The sequence below is a fragment of the Zingiber officinale genome, chromosome 4B (assembly GCF_018446385.1).
Source record: "Zingiber officinale cultivar Zhangliang chromosome 4B, Zo_v1.1, whole genome shotgun sequence".
Taxonomy (NCBI): Eukaryota; Viridiplantae; Streptophyta; class Magnoliopsida; order Zingiberales; family Zingiberaceae; genus Zingiber; species Zingiber officinale.
This window is the reverse complement of record NC_055993.1, coordinates 34,001,114-34,018,798: the sequence shown is the minus strand read 5'-3', so window position 1 is coordinate 34,018,798 and position 17,685 is coordinate 34,001,114.

Sequence of the window (17,685 nt, the reverse complement as noted above, 5' to 3'; positions counted from 1 at the left end):
TCCTATATGCATGTCAATCATATGCAACCACCAAAATGCAACATCCAAAATGCAGCAATCACAAGCAATAAATGCAATCCATGCATATGATGCAAATGACATGGTCACTCCTGACGACAGTCAGCCACCTCACACGCGATGGTGAGGTTGAGTGAGTCGAGTCGACAATCGCTCAGCATGCAATCATGCAAAATGATGCATGACACTAAATCATGTAACTCCTAAAAATATCAACCTCCATATAATATATACAAAAAGGAAAATGGAGCCCATAACAAGGATCTAGGTATACTTGTCAGATAATAAATCTAGGTACACATGTCAGATAGTAAATCTAGGTACATATGCCAGATAGTAAATCTAGGTACACATGTCATGTATATTTAGTAGTTAGGCTTATACCCGGTAATACATTGTATGTCACTACTTCTATGAATATAAGCACACATGACAAGAATTAAGAGGCATAAACATAAATACATAACAAATAACAATATGGGTATAATACGGTTATCAAGTAGTGACATACCAAGCAAATAATAACATAACCATTATTACTAGATATAACCTATTACGCATATTAGAATGACAATATCAAAAGAGATAAGCCAAAGGTACCCGTCTCAAAAAGAAAGTCGTATCAGAAAAATCCCACGGTGCCTAGCTCGTCCAGATTAAGGACATGCGATCACATAATGTATAGTTTAGCTAACCACATTTTGCAAACATCCAGCTAAACCGAATCCCTAACCTAATTAGGCGAAACCCTAATTGAATGGTCATTAATTAACCTTAATTAATGATCAACTTTAATTAATCTCAGCTCCTTACTAATCAAGTCAGCCCACACCAGCCCTAATTCTTCACCAATTCATCCAAATAATTAGATTAATTTTAATTATAACTCATCATAATACTCACCAAGATATGTTGTGGTCCCTAGTGGCTCATAGCTAGATACAGTGCATGATCAAAGAAGATAACCGAGATCACCGATAAACAGTTCCGCTGGAGCTGCAATGGTAATCCAAAGAAAGTCTTACAATCCAACACTCAAAATGAAGTCAAGGGAAGAAACGACAAAGCCTTAACTCATCCCTAGCACTCACCTAATTCTGATGTGGTTGCTGGTGGCTGCAACGCCCGAAGCAAGGGTGATAATTGTTGGTTGAGCTCAACACAGCCGATGGGCATCAGCACACATGGAACCCGATAGCTCTCATGATGGCTGCGGTGTCGCCGATCTTACCTCACGAAAAAGATAGTGACACCAAGCGATCAGGACTGTGGCACCAGCGATCAGCGACATAGTGAGATCACAAGAGATTGGTGACAATTCAGGAGACAAAGAGCAGATCATAAGCGAGGAAAAAGAGAAGGCATAGACAACGATGGATCCGTGTCGACGGTGAAGGGAGAGCTTCACTAAAGATGGCCAATCCACCTAGAACGTCGGCATCAGCAATAGATGATCAACACAGCAGCATCCAAAACTAGGGCATGGCGTTGACGAGGATGGCGACACGCGGGGACAAGTGACACGGTGAGATCGTACGGAAGAGGTGGAGGATCGGGTGGAGAGGGGAAAGTGCACACCAGGCCGATCGATGCAAGGAGGTAGTGGTGCGATCGGGCTTGAGGAAGAGGAGGCAGGCATCGGGTGAAGGAGGAACAAGTGATCGGGATCGGGAATAAGGAGAATGGGACTTAGGGTTTCCATGCTTAAATAATCTAACTTTAGGTTAATGAAGTTAATTAACTCCTAACTTAATGGTGTAGGACCGTTGCGACCGGCTAGAAGGGGGGTTGGATAGCCTGTAAAATCAAAACGAACAACCCTTCTCGTACTCTTAAGCTAACACTTGCATAAGGTAAATTAGAAGTAAATAAAATAGAAAGAAGATGCTCACAACTTGACTTTGTTACAACCAAGGAGGTTGTTAATCCAAGGAATGAACGTGCACTAAAATATCTCCTTCAGGCGGAGAAGCCTCTTACAGCAGTGAAAGCACAAAAGACAGAACCTAAACTAGAACAGAAGCGCACAAGTGTTTGGAATGTAAATTTCTGAGTTGATTCAAAGCTTTTGGACCAAGACTATATTTATAGCCTTGGTCGGGGCGCCTAAAAGGGTTCCAGGCGCCCTGGGGGGATAAATTTTGTCCCCCAATGTTCAGATCGAGTCAAAGCTCGATTTGGTCAAAAACTGACTTCTGGGCGCCGGGAAGGGCTTGTCCGGGCGGCCCGGAAGGGCTTGTCCGGGCGGCCCGGACTGGTCCAGGCGCCCCGGGCTGGTCTAGGCGCCCCGGACAGTTCCGGGTGCCCCGGATGCTGAGTCAACTCTGGTTGACTTTCGTTCGGGTCCTCTACTCAGGATCCGCTTGATTGGGTGATCTCTGCTATCTAGAATATGGCTCACCCGAATCCAAGTTCCGGTCTTCTCGAGCGGGCTTCCCTCCGGCTTCTCGTCCCTCAGAATCGCCGCGTGTTCCCTTCTCGTCCGCTGGCATACTCATCCGCAGTCTTCGTCCCTCGGACGCACCGCGTGCCGTCATTCTCGCTAGCTGCGTCTCTTGCTCCCCGAGCAATCTTCCGCTCCTGCTTTCATCCCTCGGAACCACCGCACGCTTCCTTCTCGTCCGCTAGTGTACTCTTCTGCAGCACCTCGTCCCTCGGACTACCGTCCTTCTCACTAGCTGCGTCTTCCGCTCGACTACCTGTGCTCCTAAGCTCTTGCACACTTAGACACAAGGTTAGAAACACACAGGACCTAACTTAATTTATTGATCACACCAAAACAACCTTGGGGTTCCAACAAATGGCTATTCCGAACAGGCTTTCCCCAAGCCTATAAATTCATTCCCTTAAACTCGTCATACGAGTTCCGAAAAATTTCCAGAAAATTCCTAAATTTTTTTAAAAATTCCCTTATAGTTATTCATTCTTTTCAATATTTTACACGCACAATATATCAAATCAAAGCTCATTTATATATCTTTGATTTGATATATTATGCATTATATGGTTCATTCAGAATAAAAAATTATGACCATTCAAAGTTTACTTAACAAATATATTGTAGCAGCTACTAACTAGCAGCTGCTGCAACACAATTTTCTCTGTTGTAGTAGCCACTAACTAGTAGCTACTACAACACAATTTTCTCTGTTGTAGTAGCCACTAACTAGTAGCTGCTACAACATGATTTTTCTTGTGCTATTGTAGTATCTACAAACCAATAACTGCTATACCAGTGAAAATTGTATTATAGTAGTCACTGGTTAGTAGCTGCTACAACGTGTTTGTCAAGTGAACTTTAAAATATTATAACTTTTGAATCAGATTGAACTATAAGACGCGTAATATATTAAATCGAAGCTCATTTAAAAATCTTCAATTTGATATATTGTGTATTATATGACTCATTCATAATCAAAAGTTATGACCTCTAAAAATTTATTCGACAAATACATTGTAGCAGCTACCAACGGTAACTGTTAAAATACAATTTTTTTTTGTAGCAGCTATTAACCTTAGCTATTACAACATAGTTTTTCTTATGCTATTTTAGCATCTATAAACCATTATCTGTAACAAATAATTTATAAAATAAATAATTTATTCAGTATTTCAATATATACTGAAATATTAAAAAATAATCAATTTTATGCTGATACCAATATCAAAAATTTCAGTACGGTATTATATCGTACCACAATTTTAGTATGAACGGTATATATTGTATGGTATATGTGTTATACTAAAATTTTTGATATTTTTCCCACCCCTAGTTCTCACCAACTACTATGATGAATTATTTGTTTTAATGACCTTTTATATTACATAAATTTACTTTTAGAAATGTTTTAAGGAACAATTCTATTTGTTACTGCAATATCTATTATCATTACTTTATATCATAAATATATGATCAAGGTTTATTGTCTGTAAATTAGAATCTAAACATTTGAGATGACGGATTTGTGCTTATAGTGACCTTTATGCCTACCTTTTTAAAAGTTTCAAGCAAAATAATGACAGGAACATCAACCATATAATCACACCAATTATCTAAATAAATGTCTATAAATGGAAGATTTTAATGCAAACATATCAAAGTCTAATAAAATTAGAAATAATTTCATACAAAATATGTAATTTATACAAGTTTCATATAACACTTACTAAATAAATGTTGAAACTAGAAAGTCCACAAAATGTTTCTTAGACAGATACAAAAGTTGCATAAAAAATAGAACATCACAATAACAACACAAAATATGATAACCACAAAAGTTTTCTTAATAATATTCTAATTCATCTTGAATCAATGATACATTAAAAGAGGTCGTGGGTCTTTGAATGGGTATTTTAGAAGGTATCGAAGAGGGTTGAAATGAAGAAGCTCTTGGCTTAGTAGTCAATGGAGTATGTGTATTTGAGTTTTGAGGAGCTTGCTTCATTACATATCTATTTGCATTCCATTGTAGCTTGCTTCATAACCTATATTAACATCAATCACTCTCTATGGTGTCCTTTGGTTGATGTGCATTCCATTGTAGCAGTATCCATACAATTATGTCCCTGGAGAGAAGAAAAAAGGAAATGGTGTTAACAAATATATTGATACAACAAATCAAATCTTATGAGAAATGGTTAACAATATCATAGTGAATGTAAGACAATTGTGTTGACAAAAGTGGCAGAAATTGAGATTCGATCATACTAAAATCTTCAACATAGTTATGATTTATAGACTAAAATAATAAAATATAGTTTTAGATGGTGCTAACATAATTATTTTAGTTTAACATATTAAAATAGTCCTTACTTTGATTAATTATCCCTTGACATTCTACATTGGGACGATTGGATATACTTTCATAATTTTCTTCTATAACATGTTATACAAAATAAATAGAACAATTTAGTTTAATATGATTTCTCAAATACAACGATAAAAAATAAATTCAAATATACAACACTTTTAGTAAGAATGGGGATGAAACTTTAACAATTGTTAAAGTTTGGTTGGTTTTCCTCGCTGCTTTTATTTTCCTTGAAATCTTATCTAAGCCACCTTTCAACCTCTTACCTAAAACCATTTTCTTCTTCGTTTTAATTCTTTTGACTCCAAGAGAGTTTCCTTCGCCAATTTTGAACTCTTTTTCAATTCAGTGTTGAATAGTTAGTTCATTAACTTGTAGCCTCTTATCCACCATCTTAAACATACTCAACAAACCATCTTAAACAACCTTGTAAGTGTCTTCCCTCTCCACTACTTTGGTAACCAATTGAACATACAATCTACTCAATTCTTTACATCACATATTGTTAGGTATTTTTGGATTCAAACTACCTTTGTTCGCAATTGAATCAATAACTCCAAAATATCCACCTTTTTCTTTTCATGTCCACCTTTTCAATATATACTCACTTGGGATCTTCATGATATTTTTCATCATAAATAATTTTAAAATAAGATAACACAAAATCCCAATAAATTCATATTTTCTACAGTTACACTTAATTTTTTGACTCAATGAGTCATGTGTAACTATATGATGATAACTCTTCCTGTGATAAATAATTTTATATTTTGTATGTGATCTAATATCCTCACAAATTTCTATACTAGAATCATGAGATTTGTACCACTTTTATTCAAAACACTTGTATGTCTCAGAAGTATAAATACAACTTGCATTATTTAAAATTTCAATTGGATACAATAAACATAGAACACTTGTATTTAATCTAAAATCAGCTTTTAACTCCTCATATCAACAATCATCAAGTAGTCTTTAGAAGTGATTGAAAAAGTCTAAAAACTTATGTTGATAAGTGACGTACCTTTTCACATACTATTCATGATCTCACTTCTTTGGATTGCAGTCATATCCACACAAAGCATTTGTCATCCATATAAGAAAGTCCATTTTTCCTTTATATGAAATAAATGTCTCAACCAATCATTGTCTTCAAGTGCATACTTAGTCAACATTATGTTCCAAGATGAAATAAAATATTCCTCTTCATTAAAATCATATATACATAAAGCAAAATCTTTAGTAAACTCTTTGAACTGAGGAAAAACTCCATTCAAATATATTGTGGCATTTTGATAAATATGTCAAATACACAAACGATGATGTATTTTAGATCATCTGAAAGTTAAAACCTTTGTCATTGTCGCATCTTGATCTGTAAGAATAATTGTTAGTTTTTTCTCACACATAGCTTTGGTAAATGTATCAAATAATCACTCAAACATCAAACAGGTTTCATCATATAATAAAGTTGCACCAAAAATTATCGATCGCTTATAATGAATAACACCTACAAACAATGCAATTAGATGACCTTCTTGTTCTTCCTGTAGGTTGTGTCAAAGCAAACAACATCTCTAAAATTGTCATAATCAGCTCTCATCTTAGCATCACACCAAAAAATATTAGTTATCAAATCATCTTCGTCAACTTGAATAGCATAAAAAATAGGATCATTGAACTACATTTTCTACAAATATTCCAATACACCTTCTATATCCCTAACTCTCATATTTCTTATTCTTTTATATCAAGAGTAATTTTTATAATCTTTAGGAATAAAATCTAAATTCTCCCTCCCACCTACTTGTCTTACCATCAGATCATGAGATCTTTTAGGGGATTCTCACATCACTTGTCATCTCAATTTGTATTGCTACAGAAGAAGATATATTATTATGATATATGTAGAGGTAAGTTTTGTTTAAACTTGAAAGATAATGATTATGCTCTTTAACAAATTGCTCCACACTCAAGTTTCCATTTTTAGACAACTAACATTCATTTTAGCCTCACAACCAAATCTTGTTTCAAGACGATTTGATTTCACATAAACGTCTTGTTTATCGTTTCCCCTTTTACCTTGCGCACTAAGACAAGAAATCCTGTCAACTAATTTGCCCAATTTATCATTGTGGCTTTTACTCCTTATGTTAAATCCAACTTGTTTAGCATATTTCAAATAAAATTCATAGGCATCCTCTTCTGTCTTAAATTTCATACCCATTTTTAGTATCAATTCTTCTATGATAGATGGGTGGGAACTCATCAATAACATGGTAGAGTCTATACCCTACTTTTCATTGTTATTACTCTTATCAATAATATCAAACTCATCATCTTGACACTCTTTGTTTGCATCAAAATTCAACCAACGATAACTCGAAGATTCAACCAATGACAACTCCATGATAATTACTTTGATCTTGAAAAAAAAAAACAACCAAGACATGTATATTTATAATATTAGATAAAAAAAGAACTTATGCTTGAATTGGAGCAACTACCAAAGCAAGAACATATCATAGACTCTAATTCCTCTCATTAACTATAGATGTCTTAGTCAAAGAAAACATGCTTTAGATCATTGAGGAGTTCAAGTACGCATTTTTCTTTTATATCAGATCTAGTTATTTAGCAAAGCAACACAAGAAAAATTTGTCAAGAAAACAGTCACATATGAAAATTAACAATCTCCATACATGATATTGAATATTCATAATATACTATGTTTCCAATTTTTTAGAAATTTGAGTGTTCTCTTATTTGGAAATGAGCACATATTCAATAGAACTTGCTTCCCAAATAGCTAAATTTCTAAATTTGAGGCATAGCCTTATTATATTAATCCTTCTATTAACTCATTCTAAATAAAAGTCCTAAAATGCTACCGTAAAATAATCCCATATTTGCTGGTTGTTTGTGATAATGGCCAATTTGTCGTGAATTGGTATCAAATAATCACCAAACTCCTCTAAGATAATGAAGTATAGGGAATGACTTGGATCGTCTCTCTTAAGGAATGTAAACAATGATTGAGTCTTAGGATCAATTTATTAGAACATGGAGTTTTGGGGTTGAGTTGAGTTCTTAAACTGACAAATGAAGAGTAAACAAATAATAAGACTAAACCTAATGCAATTTTAAGAAAATCCTAACTAATCATCAACAACGAATCCACAACGTATTGTTACCCTACGTTATGAAAATCATCATCAACGGAATTAAACTGAGAAACGAAATAACAAGACAAATATAAAACTAAATCTAATGTAATAAAAGAAATTCTATCTATCTATTAATTATGAACCCACAATATACTATCATTTTATGCCATGGATTACACTATTAACAGATTCAAACATATTAGAAACTAAACAAGAATAGAACAAGATCAAATCAAACAATTCAGATTCTTGCAACCGGATAATATCAAAATAGATTCAGATCTCCATCAGTAGAGCTAACAAGCATTCAGATGAATTAAAAAGAATAAGAAACTAGATCTAAAACGTAATCTATATCAAACAATGCAGATCTACAAAACTAACCAACCAGCACACTTAAAAGAGAACTTGAAACAGAGGAAACAACAATACAGAAATAAAAAACGAGGAAGAATAAATGGATGCTAGTGACCTGGCATTCCCAAATACTCACTGATCTTGATAAAGATGTCAAGATCTTACAATCGGTGAAGAACCGATTAGCTAAGATATATGTAGATACAGTGAAATGAAACAGAAATCCAGAATCAGAAGAGGAAACAGAAAGAATTGCCTCTCGCCATTTGGTTGTGGTCGAAACTTCATAGGAAGAAGATCGCTTTCTGGAAGGAAAAGGAATCGACTCAAACCGCCGGATTGCTCTACCTTCTCCGCTTCTTCTTTCTCATAGAATCACGACAGAGTTGGTTTCAGATGGTTGAGGTGGTGTTGTCGGTTTGAAGACAAATGATGACCAGAGGAAGGGAATCACCCTTGACCTCACTTGCTCGCCGACGGTGGAAATGGATTAAGATCGTCGGATCACTTGAGGAAGAAAACACGATCGCACTAAAATTCTGAACACTCGCTACTGTGGACGAAGCACAGTATATACTATAGCTTCTCAATTGAACTGGATTTAATCGGATGGCTGAAACAATTCAAATCTTAATCAATGGTAAAAAGTCACTTAAAATCTGATCCAAAGGTGTTGATCTTCATCAAAGGTTCAGATCTACTCCTCCTTAGGTTGGATGGGTCGGATCATGATAAATGGCTCAGACCTCCTCAAGTCTTGGATGGACGACTAGATTACTCCAGAGCTTGATCTCTTCATTTAAACCCAGATTTGAGCTCACTTGGGTTTGACCTGATAAGGATCTATGATCTTTTGATGCTTACAAAGAATATATTAAAATATTAGCATCAAATACTGCAAATATAATATAATTTATAATTAAATCCAAAAATAAATGTAATTCATGAAATGTGATGTAAATATGAGTTTAACCTATGAGAAGATCATAAAAGCATACATTTATGAATTAAAATATTGTGACTAAATTATGGTTATCAAATTCCCCCACACTTATTCTTGTATGTCCTGGGCAAGCAATCAAAATAAAGAAACAACTAAAAATCATCTTTGCAAAAAATTCCTTAGTAATACCTAGAAGACAATAAAAGAAAATTAACTAAGACCATCTAAAGATCAAAACAATCATGAATGCAATCCCTATAATAATCAATAAGTATTGTGCCATCATCCATTTGAAAAATTAAGAAAGATGCAATCTTACCGGGTAAATGTACCTAATCTAACTCTCACACTCAAACATGGAGGAAAGTGGAGCTCAACTCACAATATTTACTACCATATGCTTGCTTAGTTTTTATTTCTCCACCATCATAAAACATAGCATACATGAATCAAAAGGATTTATTATGAATTGTAATGAAGTCAAAAAGATACTAAGTGAAGCAAATAAAATGGATAAGAGAAAAGAAATCAATAAGGAAATAAGAAAATAAGAGAGTGAAAGAATGAGCGTATTGGAAGAATAAACATGATGAGTTTACCAATTTGATGTGAAAAGAGATGAATACCATTTATTAATACCAACAAAAAAAATCAAACCAAACTCTCCTTCAAATTGATAACCACCAAAGAATCTTGGCACACTATATGTTTTACTTGATACTCTTCATTGCTATTGTTTTTTTACTTCATTTTGCAGGGTTTTTTTCCTTTTTTTTCTATTTCTACTTCTTTCTTATTTTGTTCTTTCTCTTTTTTTTTTCTCTTATCTCTGAATTCCACCTCTTAGTAATTCAGTTTTTAGCATTTTAATTATAGAAATAAAGCTACTGGTTCCCTTTACTGATCAAGTGTTCTTCATTGGAAGAAAGGTTTCTATCCTATTTCCAAATGCTAGGAACTCGCACTAGCATTGAAAAGCTTTTCTCAGCAGCAACAATCATTTCAACTTGCTGACTTCTTGCACTGTAGTGGAGGTGGACAATTTCAGGAGTCTCTTCCATTATAGCTGAATGCTTTGACGCGTAGTAGATTTAAGAAGATTGACAACCCAGATGGTAATGAGAAACTAAATGCTGTACTTCAATTTTTGCAGGTCGGATGCTCATAACAAAATTTGGCACACAATTAATACACCAATTCAAATTTTAATTTCGCCATTATGCAAAACTCCAGTACTCCAACAATTTGTTAGCATCCCATAACTCTTTTCCTTGAACTCATCTCTTCTAGTTTTGCTCTTGCACAATAATGTAGTTCAACTATTCACACAGTTCCTGGAATTACTGATTTCATGTAATAGAATTCACTTTCAGAAATTCAAAACAGAAGCTAGTTTCTATAATCAATTTCTATGGATTTTGATTGTAGGAATTGTGAGTCAATGAGGAGCTTTTAGTACTACCGTGGCATGTATTGTAATGTTGAAACACCAAAGCAAACACCATGTAGCCAACTAGCATTTAGTTGTCAAACTCCTCAATAGTAGCAAAGCAAAACAAATTCTGAGTATCAATTTTCTGGATTTCCACTTTAGAAATCAGTTTCACAATTATTTGCCCTTACACTAGTTTAAACATCCTACTTTATATTGAAATGAGCCCTACACTAGCTTGTAAACATTTCCAAATTGGCACGTATGAATCAAGAGCACTTGTTTCAAAGGAGTATCATAAATTCAGAATTTTTAGGCTAGGCAATCAGATTCAAAGAAATCAGGAAGATGGGTTCAAAAATTTAGATTCCTTTTATGATTTGTGATTCAGCATCAAGGCAATAGTAGTCCCTTGCATTTGTTTCAATCTAGAAACAGTTCTCACAAAATTATAGATATTGCATTCAGCTCCAGAAATATGATTTCAGTAGGGGTTTTCCATAATTTAGATTCCAGGTTTAGTATCAAAACTCTGATTCCTTACAACCTCAAAGTTTTGCATTCAAGAGACTTAAAAAAGACAGAGCATCAAATAATAATCAAAGACCAACAACTTCATATGGCTCCTTACTAGTTAAAAACTTGTAAAGAAAACTTGGCACTATTAATTTTTCTATTGAGTCAATTTCAGAATGCATGGCTGAATTCTGAGATGCAAAACCAATGATGTAGTTTGTTGTTTCTTTAATTTTAACATCAGGAAGTCCCCTTCTTTTGCAAAGATTATCACTTCAGATTTAGTGAACAACTCTCCTAGAATATGCCATACGATTACTCAAATGTTGACAGCAATTATTCCCTCCAATTGAATTAAAATGTTGATAACAATTACTCAAAGATCATCTTCTACTCCAATCAATGCAACACTTGAATCAATAACAAATTGAACAACTTAATTGTTGTAGCATTCAAACCAATCAACCAAACTCTATAACAAGAAAAAGATAAAGACTTCTCTTTTGGGTCATCATTGTTCAGATATGCAATTTCAGAACACAAATTCTCTAATACATTGTTTTCAGCAACATATTGCTTGCAAAGGAATCCAGTTTAAGTCTTTTGAGCCAATGGAAAATGAGCTTCATGTAACATGATATTGTTTTCATCACCTCTTGAAATCAAAATTTATGAAATTCCTTCTAGTAGCAAGGTTGCAACAAGAATCCACTTTTTGGACAGAATTCTCCAACACCTATCTCTGAAAATACTCTACACTTTGTCCTAAAGTTGTATACTTTTAGAAATCAGTTCACTGAAATTCCTTGCTTCGAGCCATGGTAGGCTTATAGAGAAATGAACATCGAATGACATTGAGAAATTAAGTGCTTCAATTAAACCTTCTACTGATCAGAACCTTGCACCAAGTTGTTTAGATAAAGAAACACCTATTCCCTACATCTCCATCCAAATAATTCTAAATTATAAAAATCCTGGATTTCAAAGTTTTGATTAACTGAAATTTGATAAGAGTAAAATACAAAAGGACATTGCAATACATGACTTAAGTTGGATCCGTCACTGAGAGCTTGACACAATTCAGTTTGCTTTTGACTTCAAAATCTTGAATTAATTCCACAATTCCAACATTCCCAAACAATTTGCAATAAGGAACCTCTATGAACTTCACACATGTAACACCTCCCCCACGCTTAATATTTTGTCCATCTTGGCAATCTAACTCATCAAGAATTCATCAAAACTCTCAATAAAAGAATGACAAGCAAATATGGTCGAAGATAAAAGTCTTGAGTGAAGGATTTAACTAAAATTTAAAAGGGAAGGAATTCAAAGGATGGAAAAAAAGAAATCAAAGAATAGGAAAGAAATATCCTTCATCATGTTCATGTATGTGTATGGTATTATGATTTTAAAAAGAAGCAAATTAAGTTCTAGAGTTTCAATTGTCACGAGTACATATCACAATTATAAGAGAATAAGGAATAGACATGCAGTAATCCTCTCTAGATAATATTGACAATCAAACTCAATTAATCAAACTAGAATCTATCATCATACTAACCAATAGCATGCAAGTAAAGCATTCAATCATGTAAAATGACCTAAAACTTGATGGTTAAACTTAAAAAACTTCTACCATCTTAAAAGTATTATTAGAACAATTTCATAGAAAATTTTATTCAAAATGAAATGCTATGTAGACTAAACAAAGTACAAAATATGAAAGCAAGATGCAAATGTAAAGTATAAAAGTAAAAGAAAGTGTAACACAAAAAGAAAAGCAAAGAACGAACTCTCTTTTATTCCTAGTGGTTGCAAATGATTTAGAAGTAAAATCCATGCCGGTAGTGGAATGATCCTTCCCTGTGGTTGGAGTTGATTAAGGAGTATCATTCACTTAGGAAGTGAAATGTTATGCATTGAGGTCAAGACCTCTCCTCCCACCATTTGCTCCTTGAAAAATACTCCCCGGAGGTTGAAGACGGTTCAATTTAAACATCCACTTAGGAACCTTATAATTGTTGGTGCAATATCCCTCAGGTCAAGGGTGACCTGGTTAACCAAGCTGAGTCTTGGTTAGGGTTTAGATGTTTGACAATAAGATATTGATCGAAGAAGAGTCAAGTAGGTTAAGGTTGACCGGATACTTGACTGGGAAGTCCTAACTGGCATGTTAGGCAGAAGGAAGTCCTAGTGAGTGAAGCTAGGCAGAAGGAAATCCTGGTGAGTGAAGCTAGGTGAAAGTCCTAGTGAGTGAAGCTAGGCAGAAGGAAGTCCTAGTGAGTGAAGCTAGGCAGAAGGAAATCCTGGTGAGTGAAGCCAGGTGAAAGTCCTAGTGAGTGAAGCTAGGCAGAATGAAAACCCTAGTGAGTGAAGCTAGGTGAAAGTCCTGGTGAGTGAAGCCAGGCAAGGAAGGAAATCCAGATGGATCAAGGATGATCGGACATCTGGTGTTGGGAAGTCCAAGTAGGTCAAAGGGATTGACTGGATACTTGGCAAGGAAGGAAGTCCAGATGGGTCAAGGTTGACCAGACATCTGGTGGAAGTCCAAGTAGGTCAATGGAGTGACCGGATACTTGGCACGACGAGTAAAAGTCCAAGTAGGTCAATGGAGTGACCGAATACTTGGCACGACGAGTAAAAGTCCAAGTGGGTCAAAGGGATTGACCGAACACTTGGTGGGGAGTCCTGGCAGGTCAAGGGAGTGACCAGATGTGAGGCATGATGTACCAACAGGTCAAGGTTGACCGGATGTTGGTTAGGGAGGTTTGGGACTTGGTTTTGGGCAAAACGTCGGATCGATCCGTGGATCGATTCAGATGTGGATCGATCGCTGGATCGATCCGCATTCTTCCCAAGGATCGATCCGTGATCGATCAGAGTCCCGATCGATCGCCGATCGATCGGGACGATCGCCGCGCGGATCGATCCGTGGATCGATCCAGCGCTTTCGATCAGGCGCTCTGGATCGATCCGTGGATCGATCCAAAGCCTCCCCGATCGATTCGGAACATTCGAATCGATCGGGATCCGACCGTTGCGTCGGGTTTAAAGCCGCAGGCGAGCGTGGTCTTCGGAATCTTTTACAAGCTCTTCTCAGATTCATTCCAGCTCCTACACAGCTCTCTACAAGCACGTGATCGCCAGTTCTTGAAGGTTCTTGGAGGCTTTCCAAGTCAAGAGGCGGATCTATTGCAAGAGGAAGAAGTTAGGGTTAGGGTTTTTACTGCACATCTTGTAAGCTTTTGCTTAACTTGTATTTCCCTTTCTTCTTCTTGTATTGAGAGTGTTGTAGGGCTTCTCCGCCTTTGGTAGTTACCATAAAGGAGTGTTATTCATAGTGGAGGGTGTGTGCGTTGGTGTGGATCCTTGGATTAGTCACCTCTTGTGAGGTGGATACCAAGTAAAATCCTAGTGTTAGCGTTTTGTGTTTGTTTCTGTATTTTCCGCTGCACATCCAAGAAGAAACAAGCAACGCCAAGCAATGAAGCGCACCGAGCGAACGCGACAAGCTATTCACCCCCCCTCTAGCTACTTTTGGTCCTAACAATAATCTTCTACAAAGTCAACAAAGGACAACACCTCCCACACGCATATGAGATAAGAAGAGGATAGAAAAATATTAATTTTTATAGAAAATGTATCAAAAAGTAAATCACATCCAATAAAATCAATTAATGGTACCTTCATGAAATTTTCTAAAAAATCAAAAGAAACACTAACCTTGGCGTGTTAAAAGGTACCTGGAGGTTCTAGAATGGTGACTGTGATAACCAGGTGATACTTGAGGTATTACTTTCAATGCGCAATCCCCTACACTTACATCATCAATACCTAGTTCAAGTGATTGTGCAATTGGAAGAGGTGATTTTTAGGGTATTGCTTCTACTATGCAATCCCCTACACTCTCCTCATCATAACATCATTACCTGCATCATCAACAACATCTACAATAATAGTATCAGCAGAGTTAGAAATCCTTCCAACTATAGCATCACAACAAGAAATACTAGAGGAGTCCTGTGGAGTAATGGAAACGAGATTAGGTCTATAAAAAACACCACAATCCTTCTTTTCAAGCAGCTTGATATATGTAGGCATGGTCTCATTAATACTTATGGTAACTAGTTGTCCGTTTATAAATTACTAAGGGTTGGCAGCCATATTTTCTAAAAGTTTCATAGCTTCATCAGGAGTCTTGTCAATCAAGGCCCCTTCACTAGGTTTATCCACCATGTACAAATCAAGCGACAATAACCCTTCATAAAAATGTAAAACAAGCAACTGATCACTGATATGATGTTGAGGACAATTAGAGCAAAGTTCCTCGAATCTCTTCCAATATTCATACAATGTCTCCTTCTTGAATTATTGAATACCGTGAATCCTCTTCCGCATAGCTATATAATCATTCTGAACACCCTGTGGGCTTTGATATGATGGATATAACTTAGTAAATTGACTATGCGCAACCTTGTACTTGAAATGTGAATTATCCAACCCATTAGAATTATAGGTATTAGGAAATGACTCATACCTATTATGGTACTCCATAGGTAGGTAATACTAATGTTCAAGCTGATAGAACCGAGTCTAAGGTTGATAGTACTGATAATATGAATCCATGATCAAAGGAATTTCCCGTTCTTACACTCAACTACTATCAAATAAGATCAGAAGGCACAGGGAACATATAAAATCAAACACATGAATATATGAACATGAAATCACTCGAAATATTTTTTTTTTCAAATGTTTTTATGTGAAAAGGAAAAGAAATAATCTTAAGGTATCAAACATCACTATAACTCCCGAGCAACAACGACAAATTTGATAATGACCAATTTATCGTGAATTGGTATCAAATAATCACCGAATCCCTTTAAGTTAATGAAGCATAGGGAATGATCCAGATAGTCCCTCTCAAGGAATGTAAACAATGATTGAATATTAGGATCAATTTATTAGAACATGGAGTTTTGGGGTTGAGTTGAGTTTTTAAACTGACAAATGAAGAGTAAAACAAATAATGAGACTAAACCTAATATAATTTAAGGAAATCATAACTAATCATCAACAATGAATCTATAACATATTGTCACCCTACATTATGAAAATCATCATCAACAGAATTAAACTAAGAAAAGAAATAGCAAGATAAATATAAAACTAAATTTAATACAATAAAAGAAATCCTATCTATCTATTAATCATGAATCCACAACATACTGTCACTTTATGCCATGGATTACACCGTTAATAGATTCAAACATATTGGAAACTAAACATGATCAAATCAAACAATTCAGATTCTTACAACCGAATAACATCAAAACAGATTCAGATCTCCATTAGTGGAACTAACAAACATTCAGATGAATTAAAAAGAATAAGAAACTAGATCTAAGATGTAATCTATATCAAACAATGCAGATCTACAAAACTAACTAGCCAACACACTTAAAAGAGAACTTGAAAAAGAGGAAACAACAATACAGAAATCAGAAACAAGGAAGAAGAAATCGATGCTAGTGAGTTGGGCATTCCCAAGCACTCATTGATCTTGACAAAGATGTCAAGATCTTGCAATCAGCGAAGAACTAGTCAACTCAGATCTATGCAGATATAGTGAAATGAAACAAAAAAATCTAGAATCAGAAGAGGAAATAGAAAGAATTGCCTCTCGTCATTTGGTTGTGGTCGGAGCTTCACAGGGAGAAGATCGCCGGCTAGAAGGAAAAGGAATCGGCTCAAACCACCGTATTACTCCACCTTCTCCGCTTCTTCTTCCTCACAAAATCGCAATAGAGTTGGCTTCAAATGGTTGAGGTGGTGTGGCCGGTTTGAAGACGGATGATGATCGAAGGAAGGTAATCACACTTGACCTCACTTGCTCGCCGGCGGTGGAAGTGGATAAGAATCGCCGGATCGCCTAAGGAAGAAAACACGATCGCGCCAAAATTCCGAACACTCACGGTTGTTGACGAAGCCTAGTATATACTGTAGCTTCTCAATTGAACTAGATTTAATCGGATGGCTAGAACAATTCAGATCTTGAGTGAAAAATCACTTAAAATATGATCCAAAGGTGCTGATCTTCATCAAAGGTCCAGATTTACTCCTCTTTAGGTTTGACGGGTTGAATCATGATAAATGGCTCAAACCTCCTAAGTCTTGGATGGATGATCCAGATTACTCCAGATCTTGATCTCTTTATTTAAACCCAGATTTGAGCTCACTTTGGTCTTACCTGATTTGGATCTATGATCTTTTGATGTCTGAAAAAATTTATCAAAATATTAGTATTAAATATTGAAAATATGATATAATTTACAATAAGTTCAAAAATAAATGTAATTAATGAAATGTGATGTAATATGATTTTAACCTATGAGAAGTTCATAAAAATATTCATTTATGAATCAAAATATTGCGACC